Raw genomic sequence first — 27,780 nt, forward strand, 5'->3', positions numbered from 1 at the left:
CACATTTATCTCTGGCCACTGAGGATTTGAACCTTGGCACTCAAAATATATTTAAAATTAAGTGGAGGTATCTTCTAAAATATTTGTGGTCTTTAGACTGTTCGGTGACCTTCAGTGTTTTGCTCCCTGAAAGTGTAACATGATTTATTAATTTTTTAAAAATTCTTTCTTGAAGTTGGTCTAAGACAGGGTTCCCATTCCAAAGTTTGCAAAGCCTATTATTACATACTGTTGCATTATTGCATCAGATGTGACTGCCTTGGACTGTGATGCCATGAGCAAATATCACATATTTTGGAGAGTAATGCCATCCCAGTAATGATGACTTTTTGATTTCCCTGTCATAATATCTCAGTTGTGTGGCTGAAGTCCCATGCCAACTGATGCCAACTGGAAAGCAATCTGTTGTAATCTACAAATATGACTAAAGTCACATTTATAGATTCTCAACTCCCAATAGGTATCCTAAAAGAGGGGAAATTGCTGAAAATGGTATCCTTTTCCCCGGGAAGAAATACAGTACTAACCCCTTTTCCATCAAGAAATTTTTGGTATGATCCCCTCATGGTTGTTACTCTATTCTATGTCTGGGAAACCTGTCAGAAATTGGACAAGTGTCAACCATAAGAGATAGTTCATATACCTTGGTGAATAGACCAGGTTTTACTTATATAGAGGGAATTGCTATCATTTAAATTTCCTGAACTCTGCAGAAAGTCCAGTCAGAGTTTATAAATTTATTGATTATAATAATAATTTGTAAGCTAACTGCATGAAATCACTTAGTCTAATGTATGGTTTGACAATTTACTCTTTGGTCTAGTGCATATGCATGTCCTTTTTAGCTATGAATAGGGGGCTGCTAATCAACCCTAAGGACAAACTTGTGTTACTTCATAAGGCTTTTGAAGCTAAATAACATATTGAGTCGGTGTTCCCTTACCTGGGACATAATCCTGAGCTGTTCGTTGTCAAAGTTAGCATTTGTGTCAGTGACAAAGTTGTTTTTATGTTTTCATATATGTACATCATACGGTATCTTCTGTATCATTTTTAAGTGTGGATGGACATAATTGTGAGGCCCATTTGTACTTTTCTATTTGATACTGTGCTTGATCCAAATATTTGTGTCTACCTTTTTTCTTACTTCCTTCTAAATACCAGCTCCACAGTCTACTGTTTCTCCAAGGCAACTGAAATGTTTTATTTTTTCAGTTTGCCGTCCCACAACATGATACCATACTTTCCTCTTTTCCTCTTACATATTTCAGCCATCGAAATCAGACTTTTTGCAATTTTTGCAAACCAAAAGCGTCAGTTTGGACACACTGTCACATATGATACATTGTACAGTTCACCCGTACACTTTTCCCACAGCATCCACATGGCCACTTATTTTATTGTGCCTTTTCCTTTACCTCTTTTCCAGTCTACAAAAAGCTTTTTGTTTTTCTTGCATTAATTATCAGTTTGTTCATGAAACTTACCTGTCAGATATATATATAGCTGTATTTTCTGAAGTCCGACAGAATTTTAAAAACTTCCGACACACGCAGTGGTCGGCCAGGTGGTTAGTACCCATTCCCGCCGCTGGGAGGCGGGTATCAGGAACCATTCCCATTTTCTATTCATAATTTTTCTGTCGCTGGTGCTGAAAACACCTGTTTTCAGTACCTCCGTCTTAGGATTTTGGAAACTTCATTGCCCTAAGTATCCTAATTGTCTTTTGATTTATTTACTTGGATTTGTGGGATTTGTGGCTAGGCATACGCTATCTTAAATTGATTTGAATATGATTCATTTTTGCATAAAATATCTGAATCTAGTTAGGCTAGTTTCAGACGGGGTTGTCTGCAAAGATAGGGTGTGGCTACCGAAAGCTTCGGTAGATCCGCACTTGGTATGTACGAGGGGTATGGGTCTTGCTTCTTTGTTGACATTTGTCATGTAAGGAGTGTGAGACTTTGTCTATTCCGTAAGGAAGACGTATGATTCGTATGTACGCAATTAATCAGTAAACATGTCTAATTCCGTAAGGAAGACGTATGATTCGTATGTACGCAATTAATCAGTAACAAAAGTCAGGGTAGTGAACCTGCTAACCTTCCTGTAGACTTTATTTTGCCTAACCCTGTAGTATGGCCTACGGGCTATGAATATGTCTACGAGAGGTGCTCGCTCTCCTTCATTGCTGTGAAGTGCTACTTCTGTAATTGTTACTCCTAACCCTGCAGTGTTGCCTTCGGGCCCTAAGCAGTGTCTGTAGAGGAATTGCCCTTTCTCTGATACTCTTTCGATTCGTATCTTAGAATCGAAAGTGCTTGCTTTAGAGAGTAAAAGTGAAGTGCAGAAGTGCAGTGATACCCCTTGTGTAGTGGAGGGTGCGTCAGATCGGCCTCGTTTCGCCTCTAGGCCGGGACCTCTGCTTGACTCCCAGGACCCGGGGAGGGAGCATGTCGAAAGCCTAAGGAGGGTTACAAGGAACCCCCACCGATCTGGCGTGCCTTCGGCAGTTTCTGATGAAAATCCCCAGACTGCTAAAGTGCGTGCGCGTGCACGAATCCTAAAAGATTGCTTCTCGTCCTCCGAAGCGTCCTCCCCATGCAGGGGTTGGAGCTTTCGGAAGGACTCGCGCCCTCTAAATAGAAGCTTTATAGAAGAGGACGCTTCACGTCCTCTCTCTCTCTCTCGTTATGCGTTTCAGTGAGAAGTAAGAAGGCGAACGTCGCCTGAACTCGTGTCCGTCTTTCCACCGAGAAATACGTAAGAGAAGTCATAGTAGCAGGAAGCTTTTGAGAGCGGACGCCTGGGACGCTCGGATGGACTCCAGGCGCGCGCGGGTGCACGCCAAGTGCGCGCCAGTGGACGCCAAGTGCGCGCCAGTGGACGCCGAGCGCGCTCCAGTGGACGCCGAGCGCGCTCCAGTGGACGCCGAGCGTGCACCAGCGCACGCCAGGTGTGTCGCCTGGCTGAACGTTTCTGTTGAACTCTTCAAGCTCTTGTTTCAGATATGGGCCTAAAGAATGTTTATCTCTACCTCCGGTGATACCTTCTACCTCACCTGCTAAGAATGTGAAGTAGGCAGTGCTTCGGAGGAAGTTTAAAGTGAACAGACAACTTCTTCTTCGAAACCCAGCAAGACATCGGGTTTCGTGAATTCAAGAGGTCTCTGTCAATTAATATTGCTTTTCGCATAGGTGGATGGAGTTAAGGAAAGCTCAAGGGAAGATCTCGTTTGCTCTACCGCAACCTTTGCCATTCTGCCAATAAATTTAAGTTGCCACTACCGCAGTCAAGACTTTGCGATAAGGCAGTTACGGGTTATGTAAGGCTCGATGTCCTGCACGTCAGGACTCTCGGCAACGTTCAGTGGGATTCTTGCAAAGGCACTCATCAAAAGGACGCTCTTCAGGAAAGCGCAAGACAGGACTTCCTTTGCCATACTGCCAATAAATTTTAAGCTTTAGCAGGCATTAGTTGTGATACGGGAGAGGAAGCTGGTTGGAGAGTTTCTTCCTCTTCCCAGGATAATTTTGCAAGCTTTTTAGCCCATCTGAAAGGGTTTTTCAGATGATAGATTTTGTTAGTTTCTAGTCGGGACTACGCTGCCGAATTGAACATCGTCGTTCTACCTGCCGTAAGCCCAGTCTCTTAACAGGATTCTTGCCCCTTCCTCGTTTGAGACGGGAATCGAAAAAATTAAATGCTTGACTCCCTGGATTACGTTTTGTCAATTCAGTGACTTTCCCCCATTGACAATATACTTTCGTTTTGTCAAGTAAGTGGGTATCCCCTCATTGACAAAATATCTCTTTGTCCCGTAAATGGGTTAGTTCTCATTGACAAACATCTCATTAACTTGATATTGCGTAAGCGAATAAGCTCTTATTGACAAGATTCGGAAGAGCTCTCATTCGTCATTCGCAGACTCGTACAAGAAATAGACTTGTAGACTACGTCAATGAACGCTTATGTCCAGTAACATAAGAAGCTTGAGCTGACTGCTTCGATTCTCTTAAGTTTTGTTCATGAAACTTGCCTGTCAGATATGTATGTAGCTGTATTTCCGAATTCAGCTATATATATGTCTGCCAGGTAAGTATGAACAAACTTTATTGTGATATAATTTCATATTTTGCCTTGCGTTATTTTACTTCTGGTTGGTTCAAGTCATATACGCTTGCTGTAGTTACCTCTTCGGATGGCAACCGAGAGGTCTATTGTCTATTTTAAGGACATTTAATCGTTACTCCCTGCAGCCTTCCAGGAGTTTCCGATTTATCTTTTACCGTTGTATGGTAGTGTTCTGACGACACAAACGCATCTATATATTTAGCGTTTTCTGTTTCGCTTAAATATACCAGCTTGAGAGTCTTTCTGCTCAAAAAATAACGGACCTATTTCTTCGTAGAATAGGGTAGCTGGCAACCCAGACATAAAGTTAAGAGACGACGTTCGTAAGCTGCTGGCTGCTGCTGTCACGCTGTGTCTGTCCTCCAGTCCAACCGAGCCAGTAACCGATCGGGCGCTGTCATGCGCTGTAGGTTACGTCTCTCTCTCCTGCGGGATTGACTGACTAACCGTATCTCTGTGCTGGCGGTTACGTCTCTCCTGCGGGATTGACTGACTAACTGTATCTCTGCCCTACAATCACGGACTTTAGCCTAAGATTGAGGGGATTTCTTACGTGAATGAATAAACGTTGCATTCGTTTTGCCTTACTATGTTCAACAGAGTTATCTCTTAATCCTTTCGGTGCTCGTTACCGCACGGTATAGAACTACGAGTCTACCGCAACATTGCACTTTTATATGCTCTCCTGCTTAGGCAAAGCGCAGCCTTATTAGGGAAGTAAGCATACTCGGGGAGGGAATGGATGAGCTTGCTGGGGACCATTTCCTTCCTGAAGAAGTTTGTTTCCCCGAATAGACTGCAATTCAGACCACAGTTTTTTCCTACCGGGAAACTGAAATATTATTCAAGATCTAGGAATGATTCTGAACATCTCTCAGTGCGTTTATCACCTGAGGTGATAGAAAGAAGGTGCCGGACATCTGGATAGGGTTTCAGATGTCTTGGATCTTAATCTGAAAGAAGTAAAAGCGATTCGGTAGTCCCTCCAGTCCTCGTAACGAGTTTTGGAAACCAGTGGTCCAGATCAACTCTGATATTCCACAGCTCTCTCATATCTTAAGAAGTATCTTCTCGGTCCCTGTTCGAGTTTACGAGAAAGCCTATTATAACAACAGGCGTAGAATGTAACGATCCTCTAGAGGTTCGTTACAGGATTGCAAAAGTCCGTACGAATCGTCTAGATCGACGGCAGCAACTATTGACTTCCGAGTGGAATCTTTCTTTAGAAGTAAGTTGAGAGTTGTGGAGACTTTAGGGACGCCCTTTCATTCTTCTCTTCGATATGTTGAGGACGAAGAGGCTTCTTCTTTTCTGCTCCCTTATTCTCGATCCGGGATCGGTACCATTAAACGCCATCCTATGATATTGAACGGGGATGGATATTTAGTCTCTTTTCCCCTTTTTTCAATCGCTTAGGAAATGTAATAAGAGGATTTATGACGTCACAGGGAGCGACAATGACGCTGATCGCCCATGTTGGCCTGGATTCACAGAGGTCACATACTTCCTAGTTCACTTTCCAAGGACCTTTTCCGAGAGAGTCGGTCTACTCTAACTCGAAAGGTACCTATAACTACCTATATACATCTCCGCTCTGAGTCTGACTACGTTCAGGCTATCGAGATGTTGACAGGAATAAGATTACCGTCTTCCATTTCCGTCTGAAGAATGGGATAAGCTGGCAGTCACAACTATTAAAGAATACGCAAATATGTTGTTGACGGCCTTTGGGCTCAGAGATTTGCGTCTGTCAAACAACAAAGCCCTTCACGATCTTTGAGTTCTGTGGAATCTCGAACCTCGCTCATCATCTACTTTTTGTCTCACCTGTTTTCTCGGAGTCAGACACTCGTGCGAGATCAGGCGACATATAGTAGCCCTGAGTTTCTTGTTGACGAAGTCGGTGGCGTTTATACACCCCCGATGATCGTGTAACATGAGACCAGGTTGGACTGTCAGGCATTCTTCCTTCGGGACTGAATCGCCTTTTTGCTCCTCGCTCCTTTCTCCTGGCCACCAGAAGCTCGAGTCAGGAGTTTGATTCGCTGACGACGTTGGGTTGCTTGTGATACACCCCCAAGGTTTGCTTAGATTGAATCGCCCAGGCAGTCCAGACACTCATCCTTCAGCGAAGAATAGTGCCTTATGGTCTTCAGGGTACAGCCTTGCTGTCCTTGATTCGTCTGACTGGTCAACTGGTCGGTCACCTGACTTTAGTACAGACGGACTGACTGTGCATGTCCAGATCGAAGCTTTCAATATGGAACTTAGACGTAGTCTGAAGTTCTTGATGTCAAAGCATTCGAACCTCTCCTACCTGTTAACTTCTTGCATGTGATCAGGAAGGCCTTCTTCTAACCACCCTAGATACGACAAAGAGGGTTAGTGAGATTTTAAGCCATCGTCACAAGTTTTGGCTTTAGAGAACACAAGGCGGTGTGCTCTCTAACCCTTCCGTTGTGGACTAAGAATGGTAACCCGTTTTGTCCTTGGGCCAGGAGCTTGGAAGCAAGGATGGCACAAGTTAGTGGGCAGGAGCCAGAGAGAGTCCTGTGCCCTGTCGGGTCTCTCAAGTTTTATCTACATAAAACTCAAGAAAGTCGAAGTCATTCGGGCAATCTGCAGTGTTCCGAAAAGACCAGACTTGCCCATATCGAAGAACAGCCTGGCTTTAGTGTTAAGGAGTTCTTTCAAAATGCTCCTTCATTGTGTTTGCACAAAGATTTGAAATCTTTTTATCTGAATGCTCACGAGGTGAGGGCGCGGCCTCGGAAGCATTTCAACAGAGCATGGCACTCAGCAACATCCTGAGTACCATGTTTTAGCGAAGCAACTCTGTGTTCACTTCACACTCCCTGCGAGATGTGAAGATGGCATATGAGATCTGCTGCTCGCTAGGGCCATACGTGTCTGCAGACACATCTTGGGGGCAAGAAGTACCACTCATCTATCCTGTAGAAAATGGTTAGGAAGAGCTCTTAATTTAGTTGTTGAGTCGCCGACAACGGCGACTTCTTAACTCTTAAGCCTTAGTTACCACACCTTAACTTTGGCTAGGTTGGTCAGGTGGTGATATATATTTATATATATATATATTTATTTTACTTCTTAGCCCTCATGGTATGGTCAATATGGTCTAGTCACGTCGTGGTCTCGCCCCTGTTGACAGATCATCTGGAGTGCACCAGCTATATAGGTCTCTACCTCGCTGGCAACTCTAGTAGCACAAGCAGACTTACGTGGCAGTAACCACGAAGCCAGCTATGCTACAGGTGGAACCAAGATGTAAATCATCTGCATGCATTTGTTTCCCAAAATCCTTCTATTCTGTCCCTTCCCACCTCCAAAGGTGGGATTCAGCTATATATATATCTGACAGGTAAGTTTCATGAACAAAATGATATTGTTATGATACAATAAAGTTTGTTCATACTTACCTGGCAGATATATATAATCAAGTACCCACCCACCTCCCCTCAGGGGACAGTGGAAATAAAAATTATGAATAGAAAATGGGAATGGTTCCTGATACCCGCCTCCCAGCGGCGGGAATGGGTACTAACCACCTGTGCCGACCACCTGCGTGTCTGTCGGAAGTTTTAAAAATTCTGTCGGACTTCAGAAAATACAGCTATATATATATCTGCCAGGTAAGTATGAACAAACTTTATTGTATCATAACAATATCATTTTCCTCGTCTATGCCATTACAGTGGTCCCCCTTATTCGCAGGGGATGCGTACCAAACCCCCCACCCCCCCCCCCCCCCCCCCCCCCCGCCCTTTGAATAGTTAGAACCCGTTAATAGTTGGAACCCCTATAAAAATGCTGAAAACAGCATATTTTGTTAGTTAAAACTAGAAAAAACCACTAAAAATTTTGATACTTGGTGTTTTTAATAGTTTTATCACAAAAAGTGCATTTTATGATGAAATTGCTAAAAAAAAACCCAGTTATTTGTGGATATTTTTCATAGAAAAATACTGCGAATATGTGAATTTTCCTCGAATAATGCGGGGAAACGTTCCCGAGAGAAATCTGCAAATGTGTGAGTCCGCGAATCCGGAGAATGCGAATACAGGGGGTCCACTGTACTCCTTCATAAAACATTTTTGTTTTTTTTTTTTTTTTTTTTTATTTTTATTATTATTATTATTATTATTATTATTATTATTATTATTGTTATTATTATTGTTATTATTATACTATTAACATTGTAGCTTTGCTTTTCTGCTTCCTCCACACTATGATAAACTAAAAGTTTCAGAATTAATCCTTGATGGATGCCAAAATTTATCTCAAATTCACAGGTGCTGTCTTCACAATTCATCTTGTGTTACACTACCAGCTCAGTGAAATGTCTTTCTTTTACTCTTGTGTTTTTCTCAGCTGTGTTTTTATAGTTTTTCTCAGCACCTCAAATATTTTCTTAACCCTTTAACGCCGATTGGACGTATTAAACGTCGACATAAATTGTCTGTCGGGTGCCGATTGGACGTATGGTACGTCGATAAAAAAAGATTTTTTTAAAATTTGTGGAAAAATACTTATAGGCCTACCAGGCGAAAACTTTTGAATCACGCGCCTTGGGGGATGCTGGGAGCTCACGGATCAAGGCGTTGTTTTGTTTACAATCGTTACGCAGGCGCGCAAGCGCCAATTTCATTCTTAGCACTAAAAAGTATCAGTGACACATCTCAGAAATTATTTTTTCACTTTGACATAATTTTTGCACCATTTTAAATTAGCCATTGCATGGAGTATTATACGTATATGAAAATGTGCACAATTTCATGTAGAATACAACAAAAAAATACTCATGATTGTAGCTTTTATCAGTTTTGAAATATTATCATATAAATAACGATAAGTGCCAAAATTTCAACCTTTGGTCAACTTTGACTCTTCCGAAATGGTCGAAAAACGCAATATTTCGACTTAAGAAAAAAAATAAGAATTTTTTTTGTCCGATTGTTGCAATGTTTGCACCATTTTAAATTACCCGTTACATAAAGTTTTATATATGAAAATGTGCGCTATTTCATGTAGAATACAACAAAAAATAACTGAAGGTTGTAGCTTTTCTCATTTTCAAAATATTTGCATATAAATCACAATAAATAGAAAAAAAAACTATGTTCGGTCAACTTTGACTCTACTGAAATGGTAAAAAAAACGCAATTGTAAGCTAAAACTCTTACAGTCTAGTAATAATCAGTCATTTATCTTCATTTTGAAACAAATTTGAAGTCTCTAGCACAATATTTAGATTTATGGTGAATTTAAAAAAAAAACTTTCCTTCCCTCCGCGCGCTGATTCTCCGCCGCAAATCTCCGAAATGCGTACGTCGCATTCTCGTAATATTTGCTCAGTTTCATATTAGGCGTTTCATAGAGTTTTATATATGAAAATGTGCGCAATTTCATGTAGAATACAACCAAAATATAAATGAAGGTTGTAGCTTTTCTCATTTTTGAAATATTTGCATATAAAAAAATATATAAAGAAATTCGACATTCGGTCAACTTTAACTCGTTCGAAATGTTCGAAAACTGCAATTGTAAGCTAAAACTCTTACAGTATAGTAATATTCAATCATTTATCTTCATTTTGAAACAAATTGGAAGTCTCTAGAACAATATTTAGATTTAAGGGGAAATTTTGAAAAAAAAAAAACATTTTTGTACATGAACTTTCCTGTCAGACATATACTTAGCTTACGTCTCTGACGTCACGACAGAATTCAAAACTCGCGGCTAACGCGACAGGTAGGTCAGGTGATCTACCTTACCCGCCGCTAGGAAGCGGGTGTAAGAACCAACATACCTTTCTTGCCAGATTTTTTCTGTCGTCGGTGTCGACCACACCTGTTGTCGGTACCTCTTGACAGTTGGATTCTTTTCTCGTTTTCGCCCTGGATTGTTTCTACGGACTTTTGGTGAAGTACCCGATCTTTTGGCCTGGCATTCGCGATTTGTGGACAGTTATTGGACTTTTCTTTGGATTTTTCTTGGATTCATGATGTCTGATGTTGATACTAAGAAAACTGCTATGTTTAGAGTTTGTTGTATGACTGAGTGTAAGGTGAGGCTACCGAAAGCTGCGGTAGACCCTCACACGGTATGTTTGAAGTGTAGAGGGAATGAATGCACCTGTAATAACCCTTGTAATGAATGTGAAAAGCTGAATGAGGATGAATGGAAGTCTTTGTCTTCCTACTTGAGGAAGCTTGAAAAGGATAAAGTTAGGAAAGCTTCTTCCAGGAGCAGTAGTAGATCTCGTATTAGCGAGTTGGATGTAGATAATCCTATTTTAGAAGTAGCTCCTTTGTCAGTTTCAGCTCCTGCTCCCTGCACCGAAGCCGAAGATGCGCCTTCGGAAGTGGCCTCCATGAAAGCCACCATTCGCAGTATGGAGAGGAAAATCAAACAATTAGAAGGTAAGAGTGATTCCAATAGTGATTTGTGCAGTGAACCCAGTGCAGTGGAGGGTGCGTCTGATCGGCTCCCTAATGCTTCCAGGCCTAGACCTCCCTTCCAGACTCCCAGTCCCAGTGGAGGAGGAAAGTCGAAAGCCGCAGGGAGGTTAGGGAGCATCCCCAACGGTCAGGCGTCCCCTCGGTAGCTCCTGTTGATCGTTCCCAGGCTACCTTGGATCGCTCCAAGAGAGAAATTTTGCGCCAATGCTTCTCGTCTTCGCCTTCGCCTTCTCCTAAACGAGGATGGAGCTCTTCGGAAGCCTCGCGCCCTTCGAAGAGAGCCTGGAACGCTCCCTGCGCCCGCCCTTCCAGCCCTGAAGTTTTTTCGGAAGAGCCTGAGGTGGAAGCGAAGAAGCGTAAGAGATCTCAGGAGTATCGTTCCCCGAGGCGGGGAGATCGAGCCTCGTCAACCCTTTCACGAGTTTGTGAATTCTCCTGCAAGGGTGTTGGCTAACCTTCAGGTGCAGATTTCGGCTCTGGCTGGCTCTCTTTGCGTGTCTTCTCGTCGTAGGAAGGACGTCTCGCTTCCTGTAAAGAAGTCCAGGCTCCCCTCTCCTGACTCTCGCTATTCGACGGAAGCGGCGCGCTCACCTGTGCGTTCGGATTCTCGCAGGAGGCTTTCTGCTTCGGACAAGATCACATCTGCGTCTAAGCGACATTCGCCTGACAGACAGGTTTCTCCTTCGGACAAGGAGCAAACTGCGCGTAGGAGATCTTCACCCTACAGACGCTCTTCTCGAGACAGGATCGCTCCCTTGACAGGCGCCAAGAGCCTAGTAGGCGCTACTCGCCTCGTAGCCGCCTCCTCGTCTCGCCTCCACTCTCGGTTGACAAGCGCCCTAAATCGGACAGGCGCCCATCGCTGGACAGGCGTCAAGAGCTTGTTAGGCGCGTTTCGCCTGGCAGGCGCTCTTCTCCCGACTTTCACTCGCCTCGAGTCAGGCGCCGAGAGCCTAGCAGGCGCTTCTCCCCTTGTAGGCGCTCACCTAGTAGGCGCTCGTCGCCAGAGATCCTCTCGCCTCGGTTCAGGCGCCAAGAGCCTGGGGAGGCGCTTCTCGTATGGCAGGCGCTGTTCGCCTGGTAGCCGCTCTCCTTTGGATAGGCGCCAAGAGCCTGATAGAAGTTCTTCTTCAAACAGGCGCTCTGTGCCTGACTGCCGCCTTACTCCTGTTAGGCTCCAAGAATCTGGGAAACGCACTCCTCCAGACAAGAAGGATGTTGCAAGTAGACACTTTCCTGAAGCATTGTCTCCAAGACGTATACGTCTTACTTCCTCTAGAGACTCTTTTAAGAATAGTCGAGCCTCTAAGGATCATGAGGGCTCTTCAGCTCAGGAAGAACAGGAACCCTCAGAAGAAGGACCAAAAGACTCCTCTGTTTCCTCCTATAAGAGGCTGACAGAGTTACTCCTGCAAGAGTTTGGAGATATCCTTTCTCCTGTGGCTCCCCCTTCTCCTCTTTCGTTATTCTCCACTTTGAAGACGTCGAAGGTTTCGTCTTGTGTAAGGATGAAAACCTACTGTTTCCATGAAGAAGGCGCTGAGAGGTTTTGGGAATGGCTCCTTTCTAGGAAGAGAAAGGGAAGACGGTTTTTTCTTTCCCTCCGTCTCAAACTGACTGGCAGATTGGGATTCTGGTACGAATCGGGAGAACCTTTAGGCCTCGCTCTCCCTTCGTCTGCGGACTCGGACTTCTCTTCATTGGTGGATTCTGCTCGTCGTTCCGCCCTCTTGTCCGCCAAGACTACGTGGGGAATGAACGAACTTGACCACCTACTGAAGGGAATGTTCCGAGTCCTGGAAGTTTTCAACTTCCTTGATTGGTCTTTAGGTGTTCTGGCTAATAAGACCCAGACCCCAGATGCTCTGTCTCCTGAAGATCTTAACTGTGTCCTCACTTGCATGGATAAAGCAGTGAGAGACGGATCGAGTGAAGTCTCCTCACTGTTTGGAGCTGGAGTGATTAAGAAATGGTCGGTCTACTGTTCGTTTCTCACGAAGGCAGTGTCACATGCGCAAAGGGCCTCGCTTATGTATGCTCAACTCTCTCCTCTTCTGTTCCCCAAGAAAATTATTCAAGATGTCTCGAGTGCCCTTTCAGCTAAGGCTACTCAGGACATGTTAGCCCAGGCGGCCAGGAAACCTCGCTCTGTCTTCCAACCCAAGGCCAAGAAAGAGACTCCTCTGAGACAGGAGCCCTTTCGAGGAGGACCCGCTGTCAGAGGTTCTGCAACCAGAGGGACTAGACCTTTTAAGAGAGGTAAAACCTTCTCTAAGTCAGTCAGAGGGAAGAAATAGCGATCAAGGACTCCAGACATCAGTGGGTGCCAGACTACTGAAATTTGCCAACGTCTGGGCCCACAAAGGGGCAGACATTGGTCCCTATCGATTGTCAGCAAAGGATACCTCATTCCCTTCTCGTCAAGACCACCATTGACGACAACTCCGAGGGAGTTGGTAGCCAAGTACAAGGACCCCATCATGAATCAAGCCCTTTCTCTAGCAGTAGATCTCATGCTAGAGAAGGAGGCTATAGAACTAGTGAAAGATCCCCGCTCTGCGGGCTTTTACAACAGACTATTCCTAGTTCCGAAGAACTCAGGAGGATGGAGACCGGTGTTGGATGTAAGCGCCCTGAACGTCTTTGTGGAAAAGAGGAAGTTTCGCCATGGAGACAACTTCCTCAGTGTTAGCGGCTCTTCGTCCAGGGGACTGGATGGTGTCTCTAGACCTTCAGGACGCTTACTTTCATGTGCCGATCCATCCTTCTTCACGGAAGTATCTACGATTCATGATGGGAGGAAACATCTTCCAATTCAAGGCCTTGTGCTTCGGCCTATCAACTGCACCCCAAGTTTTTTCACGGGGTTAATGAAAAACGTGGCGCAGTGGCTACATTTGGAGGGAGTGAGGGTGTCGCTTTATCTCGACGACTGGCTAATCAGAGCAGAGTCTCAAGAAAGATGTCTGGAGGACCTTCAAACGACCCTTACATTGGCAAGTTCTCTGGGACTTCTGGTGAACTTCCAGAAGTCTCAATTAATCCCCAGTCAAGAGAGGATCTATCTGGGGATTCGGATAGCTTCTCTGGCTTTTCGGGCTTTTCCGTCGCCAGAGAGGATAGCTCGTTGCTACGAGAAAATAACGACCTTCCTAGAGAAAGATGCATGCACAGCGAGGGGAGTGGATGAGTCTGCTGGGGACACTCTCCTCGCTGGAGCAATTCGTTTCTCTAGAAGGTTGCATCTCAGGCCTCTACAGTTCTTCCTATACCAGAAACTGGAGGCGTCTCTCCCTAGGATTCTGGAGTTCTCCTTCAAGATCTCAAGGGAAATCAAGAGAGACCTTCGGTGGTGGAACAACCCACTTCGATTTGTGGAAGGAATGTCTCTTTACATGCCGAACCCCAGCCATGTGTTGTTTTCCGACGCATCGGAGGCAGGTTGGGGAGCGACGCTCGGGACAAGAGAAGTGTCAGGCACCTGGAAGGGGGATCAGGTGTCCTGGCACATCAACAAGAAAGAGTTGATGGCAGTATGGATGGCATTGAAAGCCTTCGAACCCCACGTCCGAAATGCAGTAGTGCAGGTCAATTCGGACAACACAACAGCCTTGGCGTACATCAAAAAACAGGGGGGGACGCACTCCTTCTCCCTGTACGAAACAGCAAGGGATCTTCTGCTGTGGTCTCAAACAAGGAAGATCAGTCTTCTCACCAGATTCGTACTGGGAGAAAGGAACGTCAGGGCCGATCTCCTGAGCAGGAAGAATCAACTCCTGCCTTCAGAGTGGACCCTCCACTCAGAGGTATGCCAAGACCTGTGGAGAAGATGGGGCAGACCTCACATCGATCTCTTTGCAACAGCAAAGAACGCAAGAATTGAACTTTACTGCTCCCCGATCTCAGACCCAGGAGCAGTATCAGTGGATGCGTTTCTCCTAGATTGGACAGGGCTAGACGTCTACGCCTTTCCCCCCTTCAAAGTACTGGGACAAACCCTCAAGAAATTTGCTATCTCGGAGAGGACAAGAATGACGCTAGTACTCCGCCGTTCTGGCCCGCCCAAGATTGGTTCACAGAGGTACTGGAATGGTTGGTGGACTTCCAAGAGCACTTCCACAAAGACAAGATTTGCTCAAACAACCCCACTTCGACAGGTATCACAGAAACCTCCCCGCTCTCAATCTGACTGGCTTTCGACTGTCAAAAGTCTTGTCAGAGCGAAGGGGTCGACAAAAGCTGCTAAGGCTATCGCCTCAGCTAGAAGACCTTCGACCCTTAAAGTCTACCAGTCGAAGTGGGACGTCTTTCGCCGTTGGTGCAGGAACCAGAAGTTTTCCTCTTCCAGCACCTCTGTGACTCAGATAGCAGATTTCCTAGTTTTCCTCAGAGAAAAATGCGGTTTGGCAGTATCTACTATCAAAGGATACTGAAGCATGCTGGCTGCGGTGTTCAGACATAGGAATTTAGATCTTTCGAATAACAAAGATCTTCATGATCTATTAAGATCTTTGAATCTTCCAAGAAAACTTCGAACGAAGTTCCAAGTTGGAATCTGGATGTGGTTCTTCATTTCCTGAAGGTCCGCTAGGTTTGAACCACCACATTTAGCCTCCTTCAAAGATCTCACGAGGAAAGCTCTCTTTCTCATGGCTTTAGCATCCGCTAAAAGGGTTAGTGAGATTCATGCCCTAGAAGGAAGGGTAGGTTTCAAAGGAGATTCCGTGGTTTGTTCCTTCCTTCCTTCGTTTTTAGCAAAAAATGAGAACCCCTCAAATCCGTGGCCAAGGAACTTTGAGGTTCGTGGTTTATCTGCCCTAGTAGGGGAAGAACCTGAAAGAACTCTTTGCCCTGTTAGGAGTTTAAAATACTACCTTCAGAAGAAGAAAACCCTTAAGGGCATTGAGGACAGACTATGGTGCTCTGTAAAGGACCCCAGCAGACCATTGTCGAAAAATGCGCTGTCTTTCTTCATTAGAAGTGTTGTGAAAGAAGCACATAGATCTTGTAATGAAGAACATTTCAAGCTCCTAAAAGTCAAGGCTCATGAAGTGAGAGCAATTGCCACTTCCTTGGCCTTTAAGAAGAATATGTCTCTTCAGAATCTGATGAAAACTACATTCTGGAGATGTAATTCAGTATTCGCCAACCACTACCTAAAAGACGTCAGTATTACGTATGACGAGTGCTTCGCGTTAGGCCCGTACGTATCGGCGGATTCGGTGCTGGGGCAGGGAGCTGGAACATATCCTTAGTAGTTTTTTCCCTTGTTTTTTTTGTTAATTGAGTTCATATGGTTGTATGAAAAATGATGCAGGTAGGCATCTTTTTTTTCGTTTCGTAATACTAATAACTTTAGTTTGGTTAGGTGATCGGATTTGGTTTGAAGCTCCCTGCGTTGGTAGTGGACAGGTTCTGTCATAGAAGAGGGCGAACCCCCATTGACATGATCCGACTTGGATTCTACTAAGTAAGCGGATATCAAGTCCCGTTAGTAGACCCAAAGAGTCTTTTCAGCTGTAGGTCACGCCCTCGCTGTAGCTCTTATGGCTATGCAGACTAATAGACAGTATCTATGAAGTCTTCAGCCTAAACAGGTAAGAACCAAGGGTATTTTTATCCTACAACAGGTGTTGTTTACCTTTTCTTTGTTATTTTCTGTCTTGTACCCTCCACCAAGGGTGTCAATCAGCTAAGTATATGTCTGACAGGAAAGTTCATGTACAAAAATGATATTGTTATTTTACAATAAAGTTGTTCCGACACGGCATACAAACCTTCGGTCCTTTTACAATAGGAAGGTACTAGCGGCAGCGGCAGCTGGATAGGTCGTAAGCTTTCGAAACAAGGGGTTCGGTAGTTAACTGCTTGTCCGACAGGCGCGCGCGCGCGACTGTGAGGTAAACAAATCACTTTTGCTTTCGGCCTGCTGGCGTGTGGACGTGTATCATCGCTCCTCTTGCCGCTTCCATCGTCGTTTGCCTTTCGCATGATTGTGTTTTTCTTTTTTCTATGTATCTAGTGAAACTGAATTGTAAGTACAATCATTTCATTGAATTCAATTGTGAATTAAAGGATCTTGGTTTCACAACGCCCTCCGATTACCCGAGTGCCGGGACTGAAGGGCGTAATTGTGGGAATTCATTTCCAGAATGATCCTCGTATTGTGTATGCTCGGTGCCGAGGGCGGGAGCGCTCGCTCCGAGCGTATATTGGGTTGGAAATGTGAGATGAAAAAAAATTCGTAAAGAAGTAAGTGCTCTTTTTTCATTTATATTAGTTTTTTTGACCTGTATGCCCGTTGCCGAACGAATGCGCTCGGCACGGAAACTTATTCAGTATGAAAGTGGAATCGCAAGTACAGTATTCTTTTTCATTTTCATATATTATTTTTTATTGTAGCAATACTCATTTTGGATCAGGTTCCGAGCTTACCCGGAGATTGATCCTTCCCCCTTTTTATTTTGAATGAAGTGAAATCGCAAGTGCAGTTCTTTTTCATTTTCATTTTTTTTTATTGAGATTGCATTGTTGACTGGGATCAATGTTCCGCTATTCACGGGAATTGATCCTTCCCCTTTTTATTTGTATGAAGTGAAATCGCAAGCGCAGTAGTCTTTTCATTTTCATATATTTGTTGATTGCATCAATTCTTTGTGGATCAAGGTTTCCAGAAACCTTGATCCATAAAGGTAAGGAATGAAACCTTTCACCCTTGCGCTCGGTACCGAAGGGCGCCAAATGCGCTCGATCCGAGCCCTTATTCATTGTGAAGGGAATCGTCTTTTGCAAGATGCATTTTCATTTTGTTCCTTATTATTGATTGCATCAATATTATTTGGTTCAAGTTCCGCTCAGTCAGGGAATTGATCCTTATGCCTTGTATTCGTGCCGATGGCACGATTGCTCTCGGGCTCTTATATTGTTGTTGGGTACATGGGTACTGTGCGGGGGTGGGGAACGAGACCCCCCCACGCTCAGTTCCCACAGATGGCTCTTCCCCTTGGGGGGGGGGAGGTTATCGGCGTTCTTCTCCTCGCCCGATCCGTCGAGCGCGGGGGAGGGCGCTCGGTGCCCGATGTACAATTGTATTAGGGGTCTTCCACTCGTTCGGGAGGGATCAAACCCCCGCACGAGGGGATTTCCCCCCCATTAATCGCTACTACTATTATTTCCGCAGGTGCTACTGCCACGAGCGTGGACCTTGGTGAGGTATGGGCGTCCTTCCAATTGCAGGGCGTGCTGGTGTCCAGGGGCTGCGGTTCTATGTCTGGGCCTACTGCGGTCACCCATGGAAGGTGACCACGCAACCAGGTGACGACGTCCCTCCTCACCTGGTGTACTCGCCTCACGTGGTAACAGTCTTGCCTACAGCCGCTGTGAAGTGCCGTTCGCCGTACCGAGAGGGGGGCGTGCCGCCGCCGCTCGTGGTTGCCGCGCTGCAGCGACCACACTTCCGCTGCCCTAGAGCTCGCCCCTGGACCTGCCGCCGGTACCAGGATGTTGCTGGCTGCTGCTCCACTTCCTGTGTTTCCGCTGCTTCCTGCCGTACCTGCCGATTCTGGGCTGACTGTCCATGCAGTTGCTGCGCTGGCTGTCCCTGCCGTTGCTGCGCTGGCTGTTCCTGCCGTTGCTGCGCTGGCTGTCCCTACCGATGCTGTGCTGGCCGTGCCTGCTGTTCCTGAGATGCCCATACCTGCTGATGTCGTCCCCTGTTCGTGGTTCGGTACTACCCCCAGACTTTGGTCTGTCTGTACAGGTGCGTCCGGCCCTGTGGCTTCGGCTACAGCAGCCCCGGCTCCGCCCTGGATAGCAGATCTTACGTCTGTCCTGAGGAAGCTGACGAAGAAGAAGAGGAAGGTGTCGTGGTCGTCGTCTTCATCTTCTTCATCGTCGTCGGCCGCCGCCTCTTCCCCTTCGACTTCTAAGGCTTTACAGCCGAGGAAGAAGAAGGTCGCCTCCTCCCTCCTAAGAAGCTTCCTCGGGGAGCTTCTCGGGACCCGTCTCACCTCGGTGGGACGGGAGGGTTCCTTCCGCTGGTCCTCCTGCTCCTTCGGGAGCGGGGCCCGTCTCTTCTTCCGCAAGGAAGAAGACTACGGGGACCAGAGGGGTACCGGCTAACACCGGTACTTCCTCGCCTGGTGTCAGTGGTTCTGCCACTGCATCAGGGTGTTCCGTCTCGGCCTCTCGTTCGCTGGGGGGGAGGGTACCGAGTGTACGGTCGCCTACCAGCGACCGTGCAGCCAGGAACCAGACCTCTGAGTCCGCTCAGCGTCAGGTTCACGGCACGGGGCGGAAGACTGGTGACAGCCGCTCATGCGACTCTCACCAGACCAGCTCTCACTCTCGCGGTGAACAGCTGGCTACCCGGGCCCTGGCGGTCCACGACCGACCACGGGCTGAGGCTGGGAAGAGGTCCTCCCGTTCGCCGGTGCCAGCCACGGCTGGAACCAGCGACGTGACGTGCCGTGAGGACAAGCACCGGTCTCACTGAGACAGTGGAGCCTGCAGGTCGCCTTGACCGTCGCTCTCACAAGAAAGCGACCGGGTACGGCAACCCCAGCACCAGCTCTTCTGACACTCGAGATCGGGACCGCTGTGCTCAGTCCAGCCGTTCTCCACAGCGAGACGGTTCGACCAGGCCTGCAGCTCGATCGCCACCGCGGGTTGACGATCGCCTGCAGCCCTCAAAGCCTGCTGGTTATGCCAGCGAGCAAAGAGGGAGCGTCAGGTCTGCCTCTCCCGTACCTTCAACCTCCTCGGGTTACACCGGGAGGAGCGAGGTCATAATGAGGCCCCAACGTTGATTCGTTGAGGGGTGCGCCCCTCATGATCCCACCACAGCGCCCTACGTACCAGGCACGGTTCTTGGACCGGCCAGGACGTATGCGCAAGTGGATGGGGAAGACCGAGAGGGCTGTCGCTGTTCCCCCTTCTTAGGAGGAAGGTTCTCGGAATATGCTCTTGTTCGAAGGGCTTAACGGTCCCACTCTGCAAGATGCTGTGACTTCCGAGATCCAGAGGAACTTTGCCGAGGTTACGGCGCTGATTCGTCAGCTCAATGACCTCGGGGAAGGATCGCCGCTCCCACCAGCAGAGCCACGTCTCGGCTCGAGTCGTTTTGGGGCCCGAGAGGGATCCAAATCGACGGTGGGTCTGCCGCGATCGGAGCTTGCCGACTGGGTTGAGCCAGGTAGTCTCTCGTCTCCGGACAAGAAGGCTCTCTCGGTTCTGGACGGTCGAACAAGCTCCTTCACCTCTCTACTGCGACAGAGGCGTTTCTACGTGTCTTCGGACATCGTATTTATATATCTCTTCGGTCCTCCTGAGGTTTCGACCTCGACGAGGACTGGAATGAGTCGGAGCGGTATCGGCTCTCTCCTGTCAAGTCTCGATCAGCCCCAACCAGACGACGTTCACAGTGGAGGACGGCGTTCCCCTCACCTGCTGCCGGAAGTGGGGGGGTGCCTGGCCAGCCATTGGGACCCGGTCCAACAGCAGGCGTACGTTCCAGGGGCATCGAAGGACGTAGCATTGAGACAGGAGATCAAGACCATGCTGAGCAAGAGAACTGTAGAAATCGGTACGGATCAGTCACCGGGCTTTACAGCCGACTCTTCCTGGTGGAAAAGTCTACGACAGGCTGGGCGGCCCAGTGATAGATCTCTCTCCCCCGAACCGGTTGGTTCGCCAGACCCGGTTCACGATGGAGACGGCACGCTCAGTGCTCGACTCTATCAGGGAGAACGATTTCATGCTTTCAGTGGACTTGAAGGATGCGTATCTACAAATACCCATTCATCAGTCCTTCGGAAAGTACCTCCGCTTCATCCTCGACGGGACGGTGTACCAGCTCAGGCCACGTTGCTTCGGTCTCTCAAACCGCCCCACAGGTGTTCACGCAAGTGTTTCACTCTGCTGTCTGCTTGGGGCCATTCGCACGGGATAATGTCTGATGGGGTATCTCGACGATTGGTTAGTCCTGGCGAGCTACCGCTCGCAGTTACTACAGGACAGGGATCGACTGCTCGAGTTCTGTCGCGATCGGGGGATCGTTCTGAACTTCGAAAAGTCCGATCTCGAGCACAAGCAGAGGATGAAGTACCTGGGTATGCTGATCGACACGGTAGCAGATTCAGGGAGGCAGCCAACCAGTTCCTGTCTCGGCAGGAACAGGGAGCTCAGCAATGGCAAGTCGTGATCGGACACCTGTCGTCTCGGGAAGCCAGTCCCTAACGGGCGTCTTCACCTGCGGTCTCTTCAGGGAGACCAAAGGAGAGTTGGTCACATGCGACGGTTCCCCCAAGCCTTCCATGGTCACTGACACAGGAGGTGAGGCAGGACCTAGCCAGGTGACTGGACGACAGGAACCCCTTAAGAGGAGTGCCTCCGCGCACTCTCCCCCCGGACATGCAGCTGCTCTCAGACGCATCGACCGAGGGATGGGGTGCACACCTGGAAGAGTTGCGGACTTCAGGAGTGTGGTACGAGAACGACAAGCACCTTCACATCAATGTACTGGAACTAAAGGCAGCGTTCCTCGCTCTCCAAGAGTTCCAGGACCGCTTGATGGGACACTCAGTGGTGTTGATGTACGACAACACCACGGTGGTGGCTTACGTCAACAAACAGGGGGGCCTAGTGTCTCTCCCGTTGTATCAGTTGACTCGGCAGGTGCACGAGTGGGCCGAGGCCAACACTCAATAGAGCTGTCGGCACGCTACATTCCAGGGAAGGAATGTAGTAGCAGACACGCTCAGCCGTCGGGATCAGGTGATAAGGACCGAATGGTCTCTACACCAGGACGTGGCGGAAAAGGCTCTTCGACCTGTGGGGGCGACCAGTCGAGGATCTGTTCGCCATCCGGCACATCAGGAAGCTCCAGGTGTTCTTCTCGGCCGTGCCGGATCCATGGGCAACTGCAGAGGACGCTCTTCAACACCCGTGGGACAACCTCTTCGCCTATGCCTTTCCCCCGTTCAGCCTGATTCGCAAGGTGATCAGTCGAGCACTGGTCATCCCGAATCTCAGGATGATCCTGATGGCTTCCAAATGGCCACAGGCCATTTGGTATCCGGACCTGCTGGCTCTTCTCGCAAGAGAACCGAGAGAGATTCCCCATTGGCACAACCCTTCTCGGCCAGCCACACGTCGAGCTACGGTACCACCGAGCAGTCCAGTCCTACGTCTTTCAACGGCTGGCTGTTATCCACCTTCTCTTGCGAACGAGAAGTTTTTTTTTCGTAGCGCAGCAACAGAGATGGCTGGAAACGTCCGTCAGTCCTCTGCAGCTGTGTACCAGGAGAAGTTGGCCGTCTTCGGTGGTTGGTGTCGTAGACGGGGCCTATCTCTTCTCAGAGCCACTCTTCAGCAGGTAGCGGATTTCCTCGTTTTTTCTTCGCCGAGGAAGCTCCTCTAAGTTCCCACAGTCAAAGGATACAGAGCCGCCTTGTCGCTCGTCCTGAAACTGACGGGATTGGACATCTCGAACTCGTTCGAGATCTCCTTGCTTAGGAGCAGCTTCCAAAGGTCTTGCCAACCCAGGGAACTCAAATGACCCTCGTCTTGCTGGACCTGGCATCGGCGAAGAGAGTACGGGAGCGTCATGCAGATAATGATGTGGATGAGATGCTGCTTTGTCCTGGGAGGACGCTACGGCGCTATCTGAAGAGAACTCGTACCTCGGGCCTGAGTGTCGAAGCCTCTTCGTTAGCAACGGTCAACAAGAAAGAAGTATCAAGAACACTCTTTCGTCCTGGCTGCGTGAGGTCTTCAGGAGGGCGTATGAGGCTGATGGTAGTGACGACATCCGTACGTCCCGTCCGAGAACTCACGAAGTCAGAAGTATTGGCCCCTCGTTGGCGTTTCGTAAGAACTTCTCCGTGGCGCAGGTATGGAAGGCAGGGGTCTGGTACAACCAGACCACCGACAACTTCCTTATACCTCTTGGATATTGCCCATAGGTCCTTGGATCGGTTTCCTTAGGACCCGTGGTGGCTGCTCAACACGTCGTCTAGCTAACCCAGACCCTAGCAGGCTGAACAGCATCGAGTCCTGGTGTGACTGTATGAATAGATAGTGATGAGAAAGTGACTGGCTTCTCTTTCTATCTTTTTCTCCCCCTCTACCTGTCGGTAGAGGGATACGGTCATCACCCTGCTGGATAAGGACGAGATGCCGTGAGCTATATGACAGAGCCCCATCCTATCCCTTTCACGAGGGATGGGAGCAGAATATCCACCACTTCCTTCTACAAGGGGGGGAAGTGGATGCCTACAAGAGTCAAAACCATGACTTTAACTTTGCTCCTGTACAGGAACAAGTTCTTACATTGCTGGTACGAAGAGATACGCTTGCCTCTCTCTTAGTACTCGGTCCAGAGGTCTGACCATTGATCCTGCGGTGCACACCCCGATCAATCGGACAGAGGCTTGGATCCCTCCCTCGCTCTGACGACCAGGGAGGCTTCCAAGGTTGGGCGAACACCAGTCTGTTCACAAAAGACTCAGATTCCACCCACCAAGAAGTGAGTCTTCCTATTGTAAAAGGACCGAAGTTTGTATGCCGTGTCGGAACAAATGACAATTTGTCTAAAATTGCATTTTTCCTAACTATACAAAACCTGAGGTCCTTTTACACATAGCCCCACCTCATGCCACCCCTCACTCTGCAGTTTTTGCTTGGGCCAAAAGCAAAAGTGATTTGTTTACCTCCCAGTCGCGCGCGCGCGCCTGTCGGACAAGCAGTTAACTACCGAACCCCTTGTTCGAAAGCTTACGACCTATCCAGCTGCCGCTAGTACCTTCTAGTTACCTTGCCTATTGGTAAAAGGGACCTCAGGTTTTGTATAGTTAGGAAAAATGCAATTTTAGACAAATTGTCATTTTTTGTACATACTTACCTGGCAGACATATACGATTGATGGCCCGCCCAGCCTCCCCTCAGGAGACAGGTATAAGAGAGAAAAAATCTGGCAAGAAAGGTATGTTGGTTCTTACACCCGCTTCCCAGCGGCGGGTAAGGTAGATCACCTGACCTACCTGTCGCGTTAGCCGCGAGTTTTGAATTCTGTCGTGACGTCAGAGACGTAAGCTAAGTATATGTCTGCCAGGTAAGTATGTACAAAACTTTATTGTAAAATAACAATTATCATTTTTTTATGTCCACGCGTTATGAATTCATGCATCATTTTGTGATAATATTTTCTCTTTGTTGCTTTGATCGTTTTACAATGATCCCAATTTAGTGTACAATACAATGAAAAAAAAAATTAACTCTTTAGCTTTAACCGTTTTGCACACAGCGCGATTTGAATACAATTATATATGAAATTTTGTTTTTGCACTATCATATATCGCATTATTTATATATGCTAATGATATTTTTTTTCATTTCTGATGGTTGCATATTAAACTTCAGGCATTGAAAAAAAAGGAGCCAAAAATGAACTCTTAATCTTGGAAACTAAGCTCTGTGATTTTTTGAAAAAAATATTTTTTCCGCTTCGGCGCTCACTCTGAGACCCCCTCGGCATACGGGAGACAATTTTTATTATACCCCTTCGGCGTTAAAGGGTTAACATCCTCAAGCTATATTTTTTCTCTTTAATTGCCAGACCGTAGTACATCCCTTACCCTAGTGCACCCTTTATGGTCAGTTCAGCATGACAGGTCCTCCAGTTGCTTTTAGAAAATAATAATTCATTCCTGATGATTGTGGGCCTTCCAAGTTGTCTTCCTAAGGGGTCTTATAACTTCCTCAGTTGTTATATTTTCAGTTAGTCATTTGTCATACTAACTTCCTCCTGTTCATGTCCATTACCTTCATTCAGAAGATTGTAAAACTACTTCCTTCGTAACATTACTTTTCCTTTCAACATTCATTTCTATTTTATATTTTTCTGTATGCTGCCCCTTCCACAATTCTTAAACCACTTTGCTATTCTGAATATATATTCTTCCTGTGCGCTTTGTACATATCAGTTCCACACTACCATGTCTTTTCTTGATATCTTCCCTCATATCATCTCGCTGCATACTGCTTATACCCCTTGTATGCCAGTAGAATGCAGGAAAGTCCCAAAAGCCAATGATTGGAGATAGTATCGCAGCCTATGATGACTAGTGTCACCAAGGTATATTACTAAGTTTGCCAGCCCTCCTACTCATTATTGATAACATACCCATATGTCATTGAACAGTACTAAGATATTGTAACCTCATTGAGTTAGTGCGCTATTTCAGCCAAGCGCTTTTGCCATAAATTAAATTTTTTTTATGTTTTCTGTATTTGTGGAATTTGCTCTCTAGTTTGTAGATGTGTTTACTGTATCAGAATGAATACACCTGTAGATGGACTTTAGTTGTGAGTTTTGTGGTAATGGTAACAATAATGCTCTTGGAAAAAATTGTGTGAAAATAACTTGGAAAGTGTTACTGAATTGTGTTCAGCACTTGTTTCTGTCTTCAGTCTTCAAACACACCAGGAGAGATAATTTAACCTAGATTCATCTGTTTGCTCCTAGAGTATTGGGGTTTTGGTTGTTTGTCAATTTTTTTTAAACTTTTCAAAATCTTTAATACTCTTGTTGTATGTGTAATCAGTTTAACATGTTTCATATAGTCAAACCAAAATGACTACAAACATGGCTGTCATTATCTGCATTGTCAGACTTTTAATCTGACTACAGTTAATTTGCATTCCTCACTTCGAGGTTCTTTAATCCATTAATAAGATCCTGCTTATCCCTCCCAAGGACTTCTCAGAAGAAAGAGACCAATTACCTTATTGTTTTATTGTATTGTATAATTTATTTCCATCAGTGAGTCTGGGCTAGATATTGGGCATTTGTATAATTTATTTAGATGATTAGAAACTAAATGATCCTTATGCTACCCTGTTATCAAAACATTTCATTGTATTCCAAATCTTCATTTACTGCAGCTTTTTTTTCTTTTCTATAAATCATCCTTTACTTGTCATCAAATCTGATATTTTTTGTTCATTTTACGTCTTCAGTGTTAGAAATGCAGAGTAATAGTGTCATGATGTTCGCCCTTTTTGACCTGGTATAAGGAAGATAAGGCAACGGTTCTGCCACATCCACATGACATCCCAACTTAAATCAAGGGTTTAATGATCAAATCTGGGAAAAGCGTAATGATCAAATCTGGGAAAAGCTGCAACATCGAAAATGTACTACATGTTCATAGTCAATTTGGTTTGATTATAGGTCCTACTGTAAGGGAAATCATTGTAAATTTATTGTATTATTTTTTTACAATTTGAAGAAAATTAATGGTAAGCTGTGTTTTATGTATAAGGATTTGTTGTGTACTATTTTATAAATGACCCCTGGGCCTTCATAGTGATTTTATATGGATGACATCAACTGGAAAACCTAAAGTGATTTTTACAGTGCCGTTTATTTTGTGAGCCATGTAATACAAATGTTGTTTCTTATTCTGAAGCAAACAAGGATGTGCTTATTAGCTGAGTATTAGTTCCTTAGATTTTAATGTTTCAACTTGGTTATTTACAGATGGTTTTAGAAGGACTTGTTGCATTTACGGGTCTTGGGTCTGAAATTAGTATTAAGTTTTCAGTGTTTTTTATGAAGGCTTTGATACTAAGTTTTATTTGATAGTTTAAATGCCTACTTGCTCAGAATAAGCATTTTTTTGTGGACAAAAGTATCCAGTTCTTAACTTACTTTAAGGAAGGAGGAAATGGCATCACCAAAGTATCTCGCTGGAGTAGCAGAAGTAACTAACCTAGTGTTGCCGTAATGTCATTGTCAGTATTAATCCATGTGAAGGGGTGTGCATGTAAATATTTTTGTGGTGTTTCTATTGTATAGCCAACTTCCGCCTATTCACAGTTCCTGATTTGTGGACTTGCCGATTCTTGGATTTCTTTATGGGACATACTTATACATTATTCGCAGAAAATTCGCCTATTCGCAGTATTTTTCATTGAGAAATGTCCATTAATTGCTGTATTTTCATATTTTCATGACTAAATGCACTTTTTATGCTAAAACTTCAAATATTCAGTTATAAGATCTTTTATAGAGTTTTAAGTATGAGCAGAACCTTACTTTGCATTTTCTTATTCTTTGTGGAATATGTATACCAAATATGATTTCTTTCTAGTGTAGTTTCACAGTTATGGCCAAGATAAAAAAAAAAAAACTTAACCCTTGTGGATGGACAGAAAAATGTAGGGCTGGAGAGAGAAGTAACTTAGGGGATAAACCCGGACAGTAAATTTGGACATAAAATCAATATTTTGTTAGCTATAAATAGATGTTTGACAACGCAGAAGACTTGACTCTTCTGTGATTAAAGAAAATGGCAGTGCTGTACTTTTATGGATAGATTTTGATTACCACTTCAGTTTATGTTCTCATTTGGCACATTCTATAATGTTCGATCCTTGTTTATGTTCTCATTTGGCACATTCCATTCTCTTTGATCCTTGATATTTCAGTTACAGGTTTCCCCATAACTTTGCTTATTTTATATTCAATATATTCTGGATTGTACAATTATCACATTTACTTAAAAACATTTGTTTCACTACTCATGTAATGTCCACATGGGTTTTCTGAATGCCCTGAACACTGCTGTCATTTATTTGTAGACTGATGAAGATCAGTAGTAGTTGTGGTATACAATAAGACAAATATCCTTCTTGGGGATGAGAACCTTTGACATGTGACCAGTCCAGTACTATCACATTCATAGATGGGGTAAAAAGTATGAAACCAGATAACCTACTGCATATACTGTACTTGGAATCATAGCAGGTTTTAGCCCTTCCATCTTATCAGTAATGATTAAAGACTAACTCTTCCCTAAAGGCAATGAGGAATGATATACAATATAAGGCAAACAGTCTTGCTTGGAAATATGAGATAAGAAAAACCTCTTTGAGGATTTGATTGCCCTGACCTCTGATATACAAGGAACATGAAAGGAGTAGAAGCAAAAATGCTACTATATAGGTATATAAAACTTGAATTTCAGACCACTAAAATCCTGAAAGTTACTTTGATAGTCTTATGTAGCTACAAGAGAAATGGTTCATTGATTGATATTGGTCTGGAAAAACTAACCCCTATTAATAATTAATAATGATATCTTGTCCCTTTTTATGGAGAACC

At 45.6% G+C, this 27,780-nt stretch overlaps 1 protein-coding gene across 2 annotated transcripts in view; it reads left to right on the plus strand.

Moving 5' to 3' along the window:
• LOC135224387 (pre-mRNA-splicing regulator WTAP-like) overlaps window positions 1-27,780 on the plus strand; it is a 74,403-nt gene that overhangs the window by 23,638 nt on the left and 22,985 nt on the right. The gene's annotated exons all lie outside the window — the stretch shown is intronic.

This window comes from Macrobrachium nipponense, chromosome 12 (assembly GCF_015104395.2).
Source record: "Macrobrachium nipponense isolate FS-2020 chromosome 12, ASM1510439v2, whole genome shotgun sequence".
Taxonomy (NCBI): Eukaryota; Metazoa; Arthropoda; class Malacostraca; order Decapoda; family Palaemonidae; genus Macrobrachium; species Macrobrachium nipponense.